We start from the raw sequence: 18893 nt of genomic DNA on the forward strand, positions 1-18893 counted from the left end.
AATAAAAATGAAACACTGAAATTTGTGGATGTAGTCTAATAGAATAAAAAAAATAAATAAATAAAATAAACAACAACTGTTTCTATTTATGATAAGTAAGTAAGCACATAAAAGAAGGTTATCTGACATCGGACCACATATGTGCAATAATCATGTACTAACTCTACACATACAGGTGATTTGAATGTTACTATGGTTGAAAATAATTTAGAAACTCCCTCTATCTTACTGCCAAATATACAAATGTTTGTGGGTGGAAGGGGGTCCCAATTTAGCCCATCTCAGGGCTATGGGGAAGTGAACCATCAGCTTTATTTTGACTTACAAAGCTTTTGAACTTTCTCAAGGCAGGGGTTTGTGATGTAGTTTAGTGTTGATAGTCCATTTCAGGCATTGATGTATACGCATCCAAAGGAGTTCTTCAGGGACTATGGTTGGTCTGAGGAATGAAATGTAGCTTTGAAATGTGTCCTCTTTCTGAGACTTACCGATGTCTGATGTTGTTTTGAAGTGTTGAGTAAGCGGTTGTTTCTACAGCTTTGTTGTTCACCTCATGTTCGCTCAATAGTGTTGTTCAAACAGGGAAACTATCTTTATTATGTGCACAGTTTGATACTGAACAAGACAATAACAGGTGATCTTTATTTTATATAAACTGCACGTATTGGCAAAGGTATGCACAATTTGATATTTATTTCAAGCTATCGAAGTTGCCAGCTGCAAGCTTTGCACAGAATATCATTTATTTGCTTTTGGTTTTTTAAAACTACAATAGAAGACATATTTATTAATTGCTGATAAATTTGTCGCTAACTCTGGTAGATATATATATATATATTTATATAAAATTAAAATTAAGAGGGGTGGAGCATTTGATCATCATTTGATCATCCCTCTTTACACAATCTATGGATCATCCAGAGTCACTAGTTGTCTCTTTCCTTCTGGTCAATCCACTGGTCAATGGACTCCAGGAAAAGATACAAAAAGACAAGAAAAGATAAGAAAAATTACATGAAAAGGGCCCGGTTCTCATTGGCCCTTTTCATTCGCCTTCTCCCCCTGGAAGGATCGTTTGAACTTCACACTGAGCAGGGGATGCAAACTGGATGTCTGGACCTTCCCCCCCTGAAAGGATTGTTTGAGCTTCACACAGAGCAGGGGATAAATCTCCACACGAACCGTTCAAATACTTCAGGAAATTTAAGTGGCAGTCAGCTCCATTGCTCCTCAGGAACCAACCAAACCCGAGAAAACCATGTCCGCCCTCCAACGAGTCAAACCAAGTTCTGGATTAACCCACACCGACTGGATTCTGGGAAGGACACCTTTTCCCTGGAAACGTGAGTCCCGTTTCAGTCTCTGTTTTTGCAAGTCGTCGCTCAAGTTCCCCACTGAGCCTAAACTAAACTCTGAACTTCCCTTCTCACTTCCAGTTCCAGTTCACCAGCGTAGGACGATAAGATGTTGTTTGGTAGACTCTCTGTCATCACCTTCCTACACAATTCACACTTTAGCATATACCATTTGATCACCAGCAATGGCACACCGCCATTGGTCTTTTTGGACATTCTACGCAGTCTGTGGAAACTGCAAATTTGTGTGACTGATACAGTGTTTACACAACTGCTATTCGAATAATGCATCAACAAGTCAGTAACACCTAATTCTATGCAACACCATGAGGAGGCTTTGTCAACGCTGACCATGTTTTAGTCACTTTGGCATCTAAATGCTTGAAATTGAAGGTGGAATTTAGTAGTTGACCTATTGAGATTAATTTCACTAAAAATTATCCAACCAACTTGTGGCTCTAATAGAGTATTTTAATACCATTTTAGCTTAACAAATTAAAGCCTAAATATGAAGAGAAACAGAAATAAAGATGTTGTCACAGCAAAAGCAACACACTGTCCCGACATAGCAGAGAACTGGATTCCACACCCTTGATCCCATGCAGTATTCAAAGTGCAAGGATATCAAAATTGATACCCGTACTCTGACTAAAGCCCCACAGTTCACAGCTGCAGTAGAGTTTGATCAACTCCATGAGTTTAGATATGAGACAACATCCCCTCTAAAAGCTGTGTTTCATATAATTGTCGTTTTGAAATAATTTTACAAAAATAAGTCTTCATAAAATGAAGAAAACAGTGGAGAAATCTGAGCATCCTCCTTCTGGTTCTTATACAACTGGAGTGATTTCAGTCAGAAGCCTCTCCAGAACTGCTTAAGACAGACCACTACATCAGAGTCTTCCTGCCTACAGTCATCAGCATCTACCAGCGGTGGATGAAATACTCAACAGTAGTACTTTAGTGAAAGTATTGATACTCATAGTCAAATCTTACTTAGCTACAAGTAAAAGTAACTTGGTAAAACATCTACTCTAGTTAAATATTAAAAAAACTCATTATTCCAATAGTCCAAATTAACTTTTCTAATATCAGTATATTTCTGTGTAAATTTAAGAGTAATTTCTAAGAATCATGTAACTTTCAGAAACCATCTGATATATTGATGCATAAAACCAACCTCTACAGATTCTACACCACATGTAAAGAACCTCAGCATGAAAATACCACAAAAAATGACAGCTATTGTATTATTATTATTTCTTATTTAAAAATAAACCCAAAAAACAACAACAACGAAACCACAACTCTGATTTGAGAACTCATCCCACTGAAAAACTAGGTAACATAGTAACAATTCACAGCTTGATAAAATGTACTTGTAATGATCTTGGCACCTTTAGGCTGGGTTTTTGCCTTGTTGCTCTTCTCTGCTTTGCTCCACCCTTCTGTCATTAGCTCTTATCACACACACCTGTTCCTGCTGCTATTTAAGTCTCTGGACCCCAGCCTTTAGTGCCAAGTTTCTTTGCAAGATTTCTCTAACGTTCCCTGTGTTTCGTTCTGCCGGTTCCTGATCTGTTTTCTACCCTAGGACTTCTGATTTTCCTGGATCTTTCAGTTCCTATGCGTGCTCTGGCTGCTAAAGGATGCTGCTTCTCTTCTCTCCAGGATCTCTGGTGCCGGCTCAGTAAAAAGCAAAGGAGTTCTGCTTCTCAGGGTAACACTCATTCTGGGCACAGACTGAACTTTGCCAGGTTGGTGGCTTTCATACTTATTATTATCCATCGCTAGAGTTTTGAAGTCACTGACCTGAGCCTCTACTCCTGCAGAGTTTCCAGTGAGAAGAGCAGATGTACTTTACTTTAATAAACTCTCTTTTGATTATATCACTGTCTGTCTCACCTGAATTCTGGGTCCTATGTTCTGAGCCTTCTGAGATTACTAACTACAAATATCTTCCTGAGTTTCTCACATTTGTGGAACATCATGCACATCTCTAAGACCGTGGTGTTGCAATTCAGTCCTAAGGTCTGCTTTCTTGCATGCTGAAATTGCATTTCAAAATAGAAAAACTGTAACAGCAGATTACAAAGATTACTTTTTTGATATCTCAAATGCATCTGGAGATCTGGGAGGCTTCTTGCTGTCTGCTGACATTCAAATAATGGAGGTCTATGGCGCCCGAGGCAGAAAGGTCCATAAAAGTCCACAAAAAACGTGTCAATATTCCTCCATACTGCTCGTCCAATGTATTTCAAGTGTCCTGAGTGGGTAGCATCCAGAATTTACTCGAAACGAAGTCATTTAGAATGTTTTTAGAGCATAAACAGTAGTGTATAGGATTTACTGAAAGCGCGCGCCTGCGAGTTCACAACGCTACAGAAACCGCAGCAGACCAAACCAGATGAAAGTGCGCATTCAGCTCAGCAAAGAACTCATGCTCTTCCTCAACACTGAAGTCCTCAGACATTTTTATTTCGTTGTTTCTTTCTTTGCACTGGTAAACAGCACATTTTCATCTGGTTTGGTCTGCCGGCTTCCGTAGCGTCGTGAACGCACATGTGCGCGCTTTCAGGAAATCCTATACACTACTGTCTAAAAACATTCTAAATGACTTCGTTTCGAGTAAATTCTGGATGCTACCCACTCAGGACACTTGGAATACATTGGACGAGCAGTATGGAGGAATATTGACACGTTTTTTGTGGACTTTTATGGACCTTTCTGCCTCGGGCACCATAGACCTCCATTATTTGAATGTCAGCAGACAGCAAGAAGCCTCCCAGATCTCCAGACGCATTTGAGATATCAACAAAGTACTCCAGAGTGTTGTTCAACATGGGGGTGAGTAGAAAATGAAGGCTAATCATGTTTTGGGTGTACTATTCCTTTAACATCTACAACACATCATTAAGGAAAACATCTGTTAGTTACACCGTTTAATATGTCCTGAATGATTTAAGTATTTTTAATTGAATGTATTACTAATAATAATTTCTTAGATTGTAACTCATAAAACAAGCCAAAAAACAAAACAAATGAAAATGTTTTCATTGTATTATCATTAAGTAGGCCACCAGCCAGCTACATGTAAAGTGGTTATTAATTATCTTTGGTATAAATTTGCTTAAATTGAAGTATATATTTAACTGTCAGATTTTTACTCTGCAATATGCATGCATTTTAATGACCTAGCAAACTATCTATTCTTATACTAACTTAAAGTAACTTCAAAATATTGTACATTATACATCCTGAACAGAGTTTAAATTAATCAGTGGTATATCAAATGTCTCAGTGGACATGTGTACCCCGATGCAACAACTTCTATTGGTGTTTGTCATTATCGCCATCGCTCTCCGTGGCAACAAGATCAATTTAATTTCAAATGTACCACATCAAATGGATTTAAGCTATGGCACATTATCAAATCCTGTTTCTCGAAGCTCAACAAATTTGAGACGCGGGAAAGCATCTTCAATCAAATGAGCATAAACAAAGACGTTTTTGGAGCAATCTCACCGCCGCAGATGGTCTGTGCACACGCGGAGATTGAGTTTTTTAAAACAAATTCATCATTTTCCTCCTCACCTTGGCAGTAATTGATTGCTTGAAATGAAGACATTTTAGCCTAAGCTCTCTTGGTTAGCAGGATATTTAGCTTTCGGACAAATTATCCCCATAATGGCAGCCCTGTCTATCTCCCAGAGGGCAAATCAGGAAGTGAGTTAGATGTGAAATGAGCACATTCATGCTTCGGTGCCCTATCAGAGCACAGCCTGCAGCTTCTAAAGGGATCCTTGAGCAGATCATTTAGAGGCATTGATCCACTGGGGAGCTCCACTCGGCTCTCTCTGCTCCCAATCAAGTCTGATTAACAACTAAAAGGGAAAGGCATGGAAAGAAACAGCAAGTGTGATGCACGGAATAAGAATAAAAGGGCCTTAAGGGAAGAGGAGACAGAAAAAAAGACAAAAGAGACAGACAGAGGAGAAATGGAAATATGCCTAGAAGGAGGACAAAAAAAACAGACAAAAAGAGGGTAGGGGGGCTTAGAAACATGAAGTGATGAGATGGCAATAAAGGTGGAGGCCAGATGGAGGAGTAGTTTTTTTTTTTTCCTGTTTCACTCTGATTCTGACAATCTGAGGAAAATGTGCTTCGCCTGTCGATTGTCCAATGATACTTTTAGGGATGACAACCATTTTGCATTAGCCCTTTCCGATTTACAAGGAGGAAGTGTGTGCAAGTGTGTGAGTTGCTACCAGGCTGGTTAAAAAGTGGCTTGGTAAAGTGGGCCGCGATCACCAAGGAGGCTCAGTCCTAAAAAAGGGGCTAACGTGCCAGAATACATTAGGTCGCATTAAGCTATTAAACACCCCGCCCTGCTCCTTTGACACCGTCTGCATTCTTAATCCACCAGGGCGAGAAGGAACTGCGTGTTGAGCTTTGTGTGTGTCCACTCCTGGATACTCTGAGTATGCTGAGCTCTTAAACTGCTCATGTTGATGTGAGGACAGGTTTGTGTGTCCCCAGGCCTGCAGCCTGTCTCCTCAAGCTGTGTGTCATTCGAAATTAAACAGTGCAGCAGCCAAAGAGACATGGGAAAGCACTCCCAATTTCTTCAAGGCTACTTCGCAAACTGCTATTCTCAGAGTGTACACTGTATATGTGTATTGGTAGCGAATTGAAGATCAGAAGCTTCTTCTGATGAGCCAAAGGAAGTGTGAAGAATCTATAAAAAATAAGTTATTTAGGGATTATACGACACATAAAGTTAAATGAACAAGAAAAAAAATCAATCACTCAATGGTTCTTAACAGTGAGCTCCAGTAAGTTTAGTGTCTCTGATCTTTGACATCTCTTAAATCTCATACTATAAATTTTTACCATCGTAGTTGAAGTATCTAAAAACATATTTTTGTGGGTGTAAATGTGAAAAAATAAGGAGAATATCAGACATGATGTGTATTGATTTTTATATTTTACTTTCATTAGCACACATACCATTTTTATATAATTATAAAAAAAAATTAACTACAAACATGACACCTATATAGAGAAAATTTACGTTTTTAAGTATTATCATCATTTTTTAAATAACTACTTAATGTAATACTGGACAAAAGATGCTCATACACTTTTCTAGCTTTCAAAATCAGCCTAAATCATCCACAAAGATTCCAAATAAAACTCTTTCTTTTTTTGTTCTGTAAGTTTGAGTCTGGTATGGTTATTGATCATCTAGATACCTTTGAGGGAGGGTTCTACTGCCTGCCTAATACTAGATACATGAAACCTAAGAAAAATCATCAAAACTTCCGACTGTGTTCCTACCAACAATTTAAATCAATATCTTGCGGCTGTTGAGGAAAATAACTTTTGCTGAACACTTTTTATCCAAAAAGATGTCCTTGAGAAAGCAGCCCAAGGTAAAAGAGAAAAATGTGACCCTGGTACCTTCACAGTTTTACCTTTACTAAAATTAAAATAAACCCATAGAGAAGCCCTGCCTGATCAGAATTGGGACTGATCACCCATCAAGAATGTTTTGAAATAAGTACTTTTGCATGATATGGTACATTAGTCTGTGTTCTTGTAATGCTGTGCAGAATTGCACCTTTAACACATCTTCATTGTCACTTGGTGACGGCTTCTAACCCTACAGTCCTGGGATTTGCATTATGCTTTTTCATTCAGTGGACAAGAACTAATAGTAAATATGGCATCTCAATGCTGAAAAATGTTTCTTATTTGGATTGAGGAAAAAATACCATAAACCACATTGTTGTTGGGATCTGGAGGTTTGTCCACTTTCTCCACCAGAGGGCGTACGAGATCTCCTGGAGCCTGAGCCGACCACACCACCTGTCTCTTATCTACTCATCAGGAGATCTGTACTTAAGGAGGCAGAGGGTTTCACTCCAGTGCCAGAGTGTTTGCCAGTAACGGTTAGCAAGCCTGAGCCAACCTGCCTGTCTGTGATCTCTGACCTTTGTGAACCAAACCTGATCCTGTTTTCTCCTCTCTGCTTCCCAGGTTGATCCTGCATGACTACCTGAAACTCTGGAGAGTTTCTCTGCCGGTGATCTGTCTGCTCGTTCTCAGTAGAACTCTGGAGAGCTGTCTCTGTCAGGTACCTGCCTGCCCGCTCTCACAAGATTACTGGAAGGAAACTCAATCTGTGATCTGCCTGCACTCTGTAAGCTCTGCCCCCGCCCCTGCCCTCAGCCTGCCGACAATCTCTGGACCCTCAAGGTTCCCCCCCTCTGCAGCTCTGCTCCATTCCAGAACAGGTACTGACCTGAACACTCTCAACCTGCAAAATACCTGAACCTCCACTAATCTCTCTGTCCTCCTCAGCAGTGAACCCACTCGTGACCAGTCAAGCCCCCTCTTGGATCTGATCAAACTGTGTACATTTATTGAACCCCCTCATGACCAGTGAAGTCCCCTCTTGGATCTGATCAAACTTTGTGCATTTATTGTAAATAAATCTTTGAACTTTTCTTCTGCCTCCGAGTGTTCTGCATGTGGGTTAGACACATTAATCCGAACATGACAATTGTTATGGGTTTAGGTCGCAGGTAAGAACACGTTTGACTATCTCTGTTTTTCCAAGTGCAGTGCTAACTATATGTTAATCTGTGTGAAATGGCTGCTCTCCAGTTTTCTGTCATCACCATCATCTTTCAGCATAGCTGTGATCAAAGCGTGTGCTTGGAGAAGCAGTGGATGTTTAGGCTACCTTCCTGCGTTCTAAACACAAGGCTGGATCAACTAACACATCAAAAGTCTTTACACTCTCCTCATCTCTTCCTTCTTTCTCTCATTTTCTCTTTCCCTCACTATGTTACCCCCGTCCCCATGCATTACTTTCTTGTTTTCCTCGGCTTCACTTCATCACCCTCTGTCGCTGCCACTAATGTGCCCTTCACGCGTCAGACTTATGAAAGAAAGATGTTGTCAGTCGGCCTAAATGCTTTATAACTGAGAGATTTTGGGTAAAAAATGAGTATTAAGTGGGTGAAAAGTGGTTCCCTGCATACCTAAACTACACTTTTGTAAGATCTTCTTCACAAGGCTTACATTTCTGCACGCAAAAGAGAGACTCAAGGTTAAATCATAAGCATGGTTGCATAATAACTCGTATAAAAGTGCAAGGTTGCATTCATAAGTGTGGTTATCAATCACAGTCATGCTGTGTCGTAGCCTGATATACCCCGATTCTGATGGATAAGGCATGATTGCAATGATTGGTGGAAGGATTAAATTTAATCTTGTATAATTTAGCAGAGGATATGTTGCTTTCTGCTGTTTTGCTTTAATGTGGGTGAAATCCTAACTCGGCTTGAGAAAGCATACGGATCTAGCCGCTTTGGCTTTGAAAAATCGATACACTCAGCTGACAAATTCTTCTTCCAACTCATTAATAATTACAGCATGGCGGATTATTGCAAGCATACATTGATACATTATTAAACAGCCTATCTTATATTTTTATATCAGCACATTATCAGATTTTTTTCAGGTCAACTACAGTAGATTTACATGTCTTTCCATGTCTCTAGAAAACATATTGTTCACTAATGTTTCTTCCAGCTTTTTTTAGAGTTGCTTTCTCTTAAAGAGCAATTATCGTCATGTTTAAGAGCCAAGAAATGTGACATCTTGAACATGAGAAACATAAACAAACCACAATAACTCCTTTAGCTGAGTTTCAAAGCACATAAGTAATTTGAAAGAAATTTCTTTCCAAGACAAAAACATCCCTAAAGCCTCATCTGTCTAAAACTCAAGACGCTGCTACATGTAGAGGATGACTTAGCATATGCTTATGGCTTTAAACAGAAAACTCATCATTTATGGCCAGTTTTTCACAACATAAAAAAAGTTAAACACCACAAAGAGGGGGGTTTATTTTTTCTCATTCCATTTAAACTTTCAGTTCAAACTCTTTAAAACACCTAGAATCTCAGATTCATGGGAAAGTGTAACCTAACTTGATAGATGAGAAGACAGCATTGCTCTTGCTGCAACTATCATGACCCTCTAGTGATACTCTAGTGTTTGTGAACCTAAAGCCTTTCTAAATAAGAAGATGTGATGACTTATTGTGTTTTTTTTTACCATTTCTAAATCCTACTAGTCCACTTCAAGTCATCTACAAAGTTTTCTGGATTATGTTATATAGTGAAATCACTGCAATCCATATTCATTAGACTCTGACATTCGATTTCAGTAGTTTGACCTTCACTCTGGCCAGAGCGTCTATAGTTTTAGCTTGATGTAACTATTAAAATCAAATGTTACACTCAAAGAACAGTTTTTTGTGGCGGGTAAATACAATCCTCTTTTAAAAAAAACAAATTATCTAAAAATTACCTTTACATATTAAGTGGTAAATTAACTGCATTCCTTCCTTTTTGTTAACAGTAGTCAATACAACATAAAAAAAAATCAAAATATACCACAAGATTGTGGCCATTTTAGTTTGCATATGTGCTAAGAAATACCTGATCTGCTGAACCATTCAGGTAAAAAGAACCTTACAACAAAAAAGCAATGAAATGTTCAAACTTTCTTAAATTTACCTGTATTTAAACCGACATCACTGTTTTCTGATTTTTCTGTTCAAAAAGTGTTTTGGAAAAATCCATTTCTTATAAAATCCCTTCATAATATTTTATTTATTTTCTGAAAGTATTAATTCAGGCCTCACACTTGCAGCTATGTAGTGCCTGGATGATAGCAGGTATTTTCCTACTATTAGGGATTGTTTGAAACAGAAAATAATAGTTCAAATAACATCCCAGACTCCTTTCCTTGGTTTTTCCAACATTTTACTATGTTGTTCAACTGTCTGTAACTTGTTTGGATTAACTATATGTAGAGACCTTCACAGCTTTTCTGCAGGCTTTAAATTAGTGAAAGAAGCCTAGTCTAGATCAGAACAGGGCAGAACATCGAGCTGTGTATTACAACTGTCTTGTTCTAATCTTTGCAGAGATTAATAAAGTGCTTACTGAGTGAATTATCATCAATCTCCTTTATTTAACTGGATTGCATGGTCGAATACTTCTTATTACTACGACAAAGGTCAGGCATTTTCATTCAGGCTATTGTCCAGCCATCTTGGAAATCCAGTGTGAGTGTTGAAAAGTCAGCCTGGATGGAGTAGTTTGTTATTCTTCTGCTTTGCAACATGGAAATCAAGTGTTTGATCCCTGCCTGAAGCTTTTTCTGTGATTATTATTTACCTTATTTCTTTTTACATTTTATAGCCAATGAAATAAGATTCACCTTACTAATGATAAATGTACTCTACCAACTTGAGTGTAACGTGTTACCTTTGATTTTTTTTTGTTTTTTTGGGGGGTGGTAAACTCAATAGATAGATAAAAGCAGCGTCTTAGCCAGGCATCCCCTAAGTTGGTCGTCGTGGGCCGCTGTCCTGCAGGTTTTAGAGGGTTCCTTCCTCCAGCACAGCCTATTTTAATTGAAAGCTGATTAAGAGGCTTTTGCTCAACTGTAATCGTCATAATCAGCTGTGCTAAAGCAGGGAAACCTCTAAGACATGCAGGACAGCGGCCCTCGAGGACTGACTTTGGGGATGCCAGGTCTAAACCCTTGCTGGTAGGCTGCGTGGCCTCTGCCCCCCCCGAAGCTGCGTGTCTGGGAACACCATCATGCTGCGTTAGCATTAGTGTTACGTTGATGCCATTTTTTGGTACAATACCCGATACCTGGCTGTGCAGTATTGACCAATAGCAGTATCATATCAATACCATCTGTTTGAAATTGATGTGTGTGTCTATATATGATGAACTGCATACTACTTTGATGTAAAATAATTAGGGATGCACGATATAATCAGCCCCCTGTCAGTATCGGCCTGTATCGGCCTTAAAACTGAATATCGGACATCGGCCACCCCACCGATATTTAACCCAATATTTGATCAGCTTCTGAGTTTCTTAAGTCTAAAAAAAAAAAAATAATAATAAAAAAAATACTACTTCTTCTTCCTTCTCAAAAACGTCTTTTTCACAGACTTAAAAACTTCTAAAGGCGAGGGAAAAAATATTGATACATTAAAATATCACAATATCTTCATATGCTGATATATTGCCATTTAAAAACACCATATCAATCTCTTTTACTAATGAAATATTGCTATATGTCATCGCTATGCTACGAAATCCCCCGAAAATTCACGAAATTTTGCCATATTTTTATATGTTGATATATTGACGCAGTATTTTACTAACAAAATATCACAAGAGTTTGTAACAGAACGATGAAATTTCACGAGATTTTGAAAGTAAAATAGATCGATACCGCGTTTTTAAAAATCAATTTGATATCAGCATATGAAAATATATTTGAGTATATTATTTTTCAAAGTGTCAGAAATGGATAATAAAACTGCTATTTTCAATGACTACTTATTTTTGTCAAGCTTTAACATCAATATCGATATCGGTTATCGGCTACATGAGTTTTAAAATATCGGCATATCGGATATCGGCCAAAATCCCAATATCGTGCATCCCTAAAAATAATTGCTATCATGGCTTTGTCAAGCTGCTGCCTACCTTTGTGAAGCAGGAAAATGACTAATACAAAGTGAATCCAGTAGAACTTTTTATTGCCTACCTGGAATAGGTGACAATAGTTGAATAAACCTTTGGCTCTCAAAATGGTATCGGCGCCTTATTTTTCGGTACTTGCCGATACTGATACCACCATTTTAGTGCAGGATCGGGGCCCCGCCCGATACTGGAAGTGGTATCGGTGCAACACTAGTTAGCATTGATGATGTCACCAGTGCGACGGACATCAACATGTAAGGAAGCCAGGGCATAATGAGTGTGCTGTATTGTTTCGCTCTTTTAGTTCGCATTAGTTCATGCCTGCTGCGGGTCGGGCTTAGCAAAGATTTCACTCAAACTCCTGGGTAAGGTAATGGCCTGCTTGGTTCCTGGGTTGTTGTTTTTTTGGTTCTTTGTGCTATAGCCAACTGAACTGTCTTTTTCAGCTTTTGGTTCAGCAGCATTGTCCTTGTTATACAGCTTTAAAAATGTAAATTTAAATTGTATGTCTTACAAGACTACATAACTATGACCTTAGGAAGCTGAGATTTTTGGATGCGGTCTAACATTTTACATCAATTTTAAAGTGAGTCGACTCTCAAAGAAAAAGAAAAACATTCTGTAATGGCTTCATCCTAAGTCATTAGATGCAGTTTGTAGTGTATTGCATCAGCACAGAGTTCAACATCATTTTCATTCTTGTTGATAACAAACATCTGGTTCTCTCTCTGCCACATACCAGCACAAAGAGACTACGGCACTATCACCGTCTGTGTGACTTATTCAGGACATGAAACATGCACAGCTTCCCCTCATTTGGCCTTTTGGCAGGAAGGAACGGCAAGCTGTTGCATCGTGTGTGTGTGTGTGTTTCTGTAGCTAGCCTCGATTACACTGCTGTCTCTGTCTGCTGAGCCACAGTCTCAGTCATTCTCACAAATTAACTCCACATTACTCTCCATTTCTATCTCTCCATCTTCATCTGCTCCTGTCTTGCTTTTCTTTTTTTCCCTTATCTTTTCATTTCGATCCCTATCTGCTAGTTTCATTTGCTCCTTTTCTGTCCCTCTATTTTATCTCCATCAGAATCCTTTCAGGAGCAGCTCAGCATCCTAAGACTCTCTCAGTTGGTCTCATGATTCCCATCGCCCCCCTCTTGTTTTCCCTACTGTCTTAACTTTTCGCCACATTAATGAATTTTTGTGCCCCCTGCCAGTAAGTCGTCTTTTTGTTTGAATGTTTAGAATGACTGACGAACACGTGTGCTTACACACACAGGCACATCTTCGTCTTGCAGAGTTTTCTCCCAGCGTGAAGTGTTCCTTTCTGATAGTGTTGCCTCTCCTTGTGCCCCCAGCCGCATTGCTGCTGATGCCCTCATCTGTTGGGAGGAAAAGTTTCCCCTCTACTGAAACCCTCGCTTCACATCCATATTAATGCACATTAACCTAATATAATATGCAAACTGTAACTTTTTAACACGTTACTCACTGCTGGTAAAATCTACAGACAAATACAGTGTGCCGCTCTGGGAAATCCTGGAATTTATAAGCACAAATGTGCATGTTTAATTATGTAAATCAGCTCTGAATCCTGACTTGTGAATAAACACAGCCAAACAACACGTAATAGCAGCAAATAACACCTATGCAAGCACGATGCACGTGTACTCCTGCAGGCATGAGCACGTACCCATCAGAAATCCACACGTTCCAGAGCTCAAGTTGTGCTGTTTTGACAAGTTCCACTTCTGTCACTGTGAATCACATTGGGCACAGATCATTGTGGTGACATTCAGTGTTTCTGAAAGGTTATTGTATATTTTTCCAAGACCCCCACCCCCCACGAGTTTACCACCGATTGTGGCAATCACTGACAAATACACACACACACTGCATATTTGCATTTTACTCTTATCAGCTTGAAAAATGCTTTTCTTTCTGCATGCGGATAACATTTTGCATCCCTCCTGGTTGACGAAATATTGTCACCTTTTAGATGCTGAAGCTAAACCCCCTCCCTAAAAAGAAGAGACAGAATATACCCAAGCCAGACGGATATAGTGGGAAAGAGTGACAAAGCTGGTGATGGATGGACATGCGGGATGAGTTAGTCTGGCGAGCTTCAGCAGTGCATCTGACAAGACTGACAGACAAGCTGCATGATATGCATGTATCAGTCCTCTTGTTTTGAGAGGGCCCTTCTGCAGGACACAGAATCAACTTTGTCTTTCCTGACTGCATAATCAGAGTTGGCCTGCATTGGTATCAACAAGGTTGCCTCAAAGCTACTCCACAATGAAGTGGCGGATGGATGGTGTTCACTACACCCAGTTGGAATATCTGACATGGAAGTGAGCCTGAAGAAATGTCATGTATCCAAGGAGTCAATATTTAAAGAAAGAAGAAGCGTATATATTTTTCATTCTGTCAATTCTCTTTCATTCTTCAGGCTTAGTGATGCAGTTTTAATCATCAAACTCTTTTTGGCTGTCAGTTGACTGGAGGAACAAGGTTTTATAAGATACAATTTTTATTTTTTTATCATAGCACAAAATGTGGAACAGCTTCCATGGCTGTTGGCCCTTCGAAGGTTAAGCTATAAAACGTCTCTTTTTTTATCCAAGATGTTTTTTGTTTTTTTGTAGGGTAGGCAGTAAAAACAATCTACATGATAAATAAAATGATTTACCATAAATGTTGTTTTTAACACCTTGTGTAGAATTTCAGCCTTTTAATTAATACCTGGCATCCAACACTACTGTTTAAGGGATTTACTAAGGGTTGAAGCTCTAAAAACATTCTCAGACTTTCTGCAAAAAACTAGGAAAACAGCACAACTATGACCCTACCAAGACATAACTGTCCACCAAGTCTACTGTAACAAGCCAGCTTCATTAGTCATATAAGCAGCCAAGAGGTTCACTGTAACTTTGCAGAGCTGCAAAGATTCAACAACCAGGTGAAAGATTTTATACACGGGAAAAATATTAGACATAAATTTTTACCATCTGACAAGTAGAAGACAAATTAAATGTGCAGAGGATGGTGCTATAATAAGATTTGATCAAAACTGAATTAAACTAGCAACACAAACAAATGTGGTAGCAACATGGTGAATAGCTATGTCTACATTGACACAAACAATCGGATCAAAAAGGTTTCATATAAACATGTCACACTGAAGATTCTTATCTGATTCAGTCCAAGGTAAAAGTAACAATTCATTCCGGTTAATAGAGGTGGTATTGCCATTCTAATTGGCACCCATGCACACAACTGTTCTGGTCTTTTGGGTAAAATAATCTGTACTGCATATGGATACAATCTCTGTGTGGTGTTTTTCTCTTTACTCCTTACCGTCATCCACATTTCCTGGTCCTTGGTGGAGTAGGTAGCATGAAATTTTATCCGTGGATGAAGATGCCACCTCCCTTCTACCTTGGTAGCCAAGGAGCATTAACATAAGGTACTGCTTAACCCTTAAATTAACTAATGACAGCAAAACACTAAAGTATGGATACAAAGATGCCACGAAGCTCCATGATGGAAAAAACTAGATCAACAGATTTGACTTAAGAAGTGAAAAAAAGAAATGTGAGGGACAGGGTCAAAGAGTAGCCAAAGATGAGGATGAGCTGACAAGAACCCGTTTTGTTATTCAAACAGACATTACTAAAGAGTTTCTAGCAATCATACAGTTGCGTGCATGCCTGAATGTTTTCACACGTCATGATCAATTAATTTTATTTAGTGTCAATGTAAACAGATATTTTGAATTTAAGATTAACCAAAGTTTAGATTGGAGGGAAATTCTGCACATGTAAATGTAGCCATTGACTTTCTAAGCAAAGCACAAGAAGGCTAATCAATCCCGCAGAGTTTCAGGTAATTTTTAAAGGAAAATGTAAACAAAACTGTATCACAGTTTATTTGTAAAATATATTGGTAAATGGCCTGTACTTATATAGCACTTTTTCAAGTCAGAGGACTTGACCAAAGCGCTTTGGTCAAGTCAGAGGACTTGACCAAAGCGCTTTACACAACATTCAGTCATACAGTCATTCACACACTGATGATGGCAAGCTACATTGTAGCCACAACTACCCTGGGGCTCACTGACAGAGGCAAGGCTGCCGCACACTGGCGCCACCAGTCCCTCCAACCGCCATCAGTAGGCATTGCTGGTACAGTGTCTTGCCCAAGTACACAACGACACTGAAAGCCAAGCTTGAATTGACAACCTTCTGATTGTGGGGAAAACTCCTTCATCCAACGCCACTGTCGCCTGTTTTGAACACATTTTTCTTTACCAATGCACACTATTTAGTCGGTCTCTTCCTTTTAGAATACATTCTAATTCATGTTCTGCATTTCACCACCCTGTTATAATCAATCTGACCAAGAGATAAACAAAAGCATGGACAATAGGGCTACATAAGTGACCTTAGACAGTAAAAACTTGTTTGGCTTGTTGGCTCATTATCTTATTATCGGCATGACTGCTTGGAGAAATGACTGATCTTACACATGGACAAGCTGGCACACTGTCAATCTGGCTGACTTATTAATTGTTTGCTTTGTTTTGCCATCACCAGTTGGCTGAAGTATCTCCATCTAAAATGGACAGGTTGATCCAGATTGACAAGGAGAACTAATCCGTGTAGTTTGGGTCAACGCAACTGAACCTCTATGGGCTGGAAATCACACAGGGCACAGTGAGGGAAAGTGTGATGGGGGGCTGGGTGTATAGATTGCTTTGCAGCATCACTAATGAGTAATTAAACACTTGAATGGAGCTCAATTAAGGAACACACAGTGTTTGCTGACTCACACAAGCATCCATGTGCACATTCTCATAAACATATAGATACATTTCCACATATTGAGGCACAGTTAAACAGCTGCATGCATCCGAGCTGCTGCAACAGGAATGGAATTTAGCACACTAGTATGAGTAGTAACAGTGGCCTCTGTAAATCAGATATGGAAACACGCGTATTGTTAAACCAGAACACACACTTTCTCAGGTCTTGGCACATTACAAAGGAGCCATATGTGCTGACTGTTATGTGGTTCGAGACAAAGTGAAGGTCAGCGGGGTCTGCCTCTAATAGGGAGCATTTCCTTTCCCCTGTTTACAGTGCAGCTGTCTTTATTTTGATCTCCGTCTTTTCTTCCAATATTCTTCCATTCTCATTCTGTTCCTCTTCTTTGTGCCAGTCCATCGTTCTAGCTCTTGGTTTCAACTGAATTTGTTAGTTGTCTGGAGCCAATTGCTTGTTTGGGGTTGAAATTATCAGCTGTTATCTATTTCTGTAACCCAACTTTACTTGAAGACACTCATTACATATATTATTTACACAAATACAGATGTTTTTTAACTTTAAATTATTTATGTAAATTATGTTGATTTTTCTGCTTGCTGCAAATAAAAACACAATATTCTGGATTAAAATATTAAATCAAACCAATAAAGAAAATAATTATAAAGTGTGGGCTTAATGAAAACATTGTTCAATATTATATACCTAAACGCATATGAAACAGGAAGAACTTGATCTGACAACCGACTGACATCCGGAGAAATGTTTTATTAATATTGGATATGTTGGACATGACTTTATGTATTAAGGAAATTTAACTACATCTTTAAACTCCAGCCATTTCCTGGCAAGTCATTGGATTTGTTCTTTACCTTCAGAATAATGTTTTTTACTTTTTAATTTACCGAAATAAATGCTAATCAAAAACTGACAGGTTTATTTTTAAATTGTAGAGAATTACTTGATAATCAATTACAATAATGTTGTGATACTTTGACAGGTTAGGGTTTGATTTGTTCCAGTAAATTATTATCGCTGCCACCCTCAGCTTTCCCACATTCACAGCTGCTCCAAATCTCCTCTGATTGCGCATCTGATATTGTCATGATCTGGCCTGTTTGCTCTCCCTTAATTGGTAATTTCTTTCACCTGCCGTTTTCCCTACGTGCCTCAATTATAATTTATTCCTCTCCCCTTTTTCCTCTGGGTTATATTCAGTTCAGCCTGAGCATTCAGGGCCAGATCATTCACTGTTTTTCTGTTAGCCTGTCTGTTCAGTTTATTTCTTGGTTCATGTCCTGGATCCTGGCAGCCAGTGGAAAGAGGGTTTTGTGTCTGTCTCGTCTCCTAATCGTCCACGGTTCCTCCCCTGCTGAGTCCTCAGGGTTTTTGGCTCTATACGCGGGGAGGTTCAGTTTTTATCCAAGTAAGCCTGGCTCCAAGGTGGAGACCAGTTTAAAGGTCCTGCATCAAGTTCTGGTTCCACGTCCTGTCTCTGATACGCTCTGCCACTGAGTCTGCCCGTCTGCCCCTGATCCTGTCTGCTCTTGGTCACGCTTCAGACTCTGTTGGACTCTGACCTGCCTGGGAGCTCTACAAGGCCTGGAGGCCTGGATCCTGCCTGTTCTGCCTGTTCCTTTCTGTTCTGAATCCCTGACAAGGATTGGCTTCCTGCATGTCCTCTGGGACTGCAGCACTGGGGACACTCTTGGACTGGACTGTTAAACCAGAGTGTCTGAGATTGGTCGGTGCCCCGCTTCCTACCTGCAGTCGCTGCATGCTACAGATCCTAGCAGCTCCCCTTTTAGTTTTGTTCAGTTAATAAATGTTTTGAACTTGCCCACTGACTGTCTCCTTGAATACTGGGTCCATATGTCCTCGTTTCATGACAGATATCTGCTCATCGGTTTGGCCCTCCACACACTTCTTCCCTTCTGGTTCGTTCTGTTATCGTGTTTCTCTCTCTCATCTAGCCCTTTCCCTTCCAATACTCCAGTCCCTAATTTTATGCTTGACTTTTTGTTATCAAACTCCTTCACAAACTATGCTGCTTCCTTATTATTCACCTAACCCAGCCAATGACAAATAAAATAAATAAATGTAGCTTATTTTTCT

The 18893-nt window shown here is 39.4% G+C and overlaps 1 protein-coding gene across 2 annotated transcripts in view; it reads right to left on the reverse strand.

Annotated features, from left to right (window-relative positions):
• Positions 1–18893, reverse strand: part of LOC119788180 (ephrin-A2-like) — a 174011-nt gene that overhangs the window by 18907 nt on the left and 136211 nt on the right. The gene's annotated exons all lie outside the window — the stretch shown is intronic.

This window comes from Cyprinodon tularosa, unplaced genomic scaffold (assembly GCF_016077235.1).
Source record: "Cyprinodon tularosa strain WSP-4 unplaced genomic scaffold, ASM1607723v1 ctg310, whole genome shotgun sequence".
Taxonomy (NCBI): domain Eukaryota; kingdom Metazoa; phylum Chordata; class Actinopteri; order Cyprinodontiformes; family Cyprinodontidae; genus Cyprinodon; species Cyprinodon tularosa.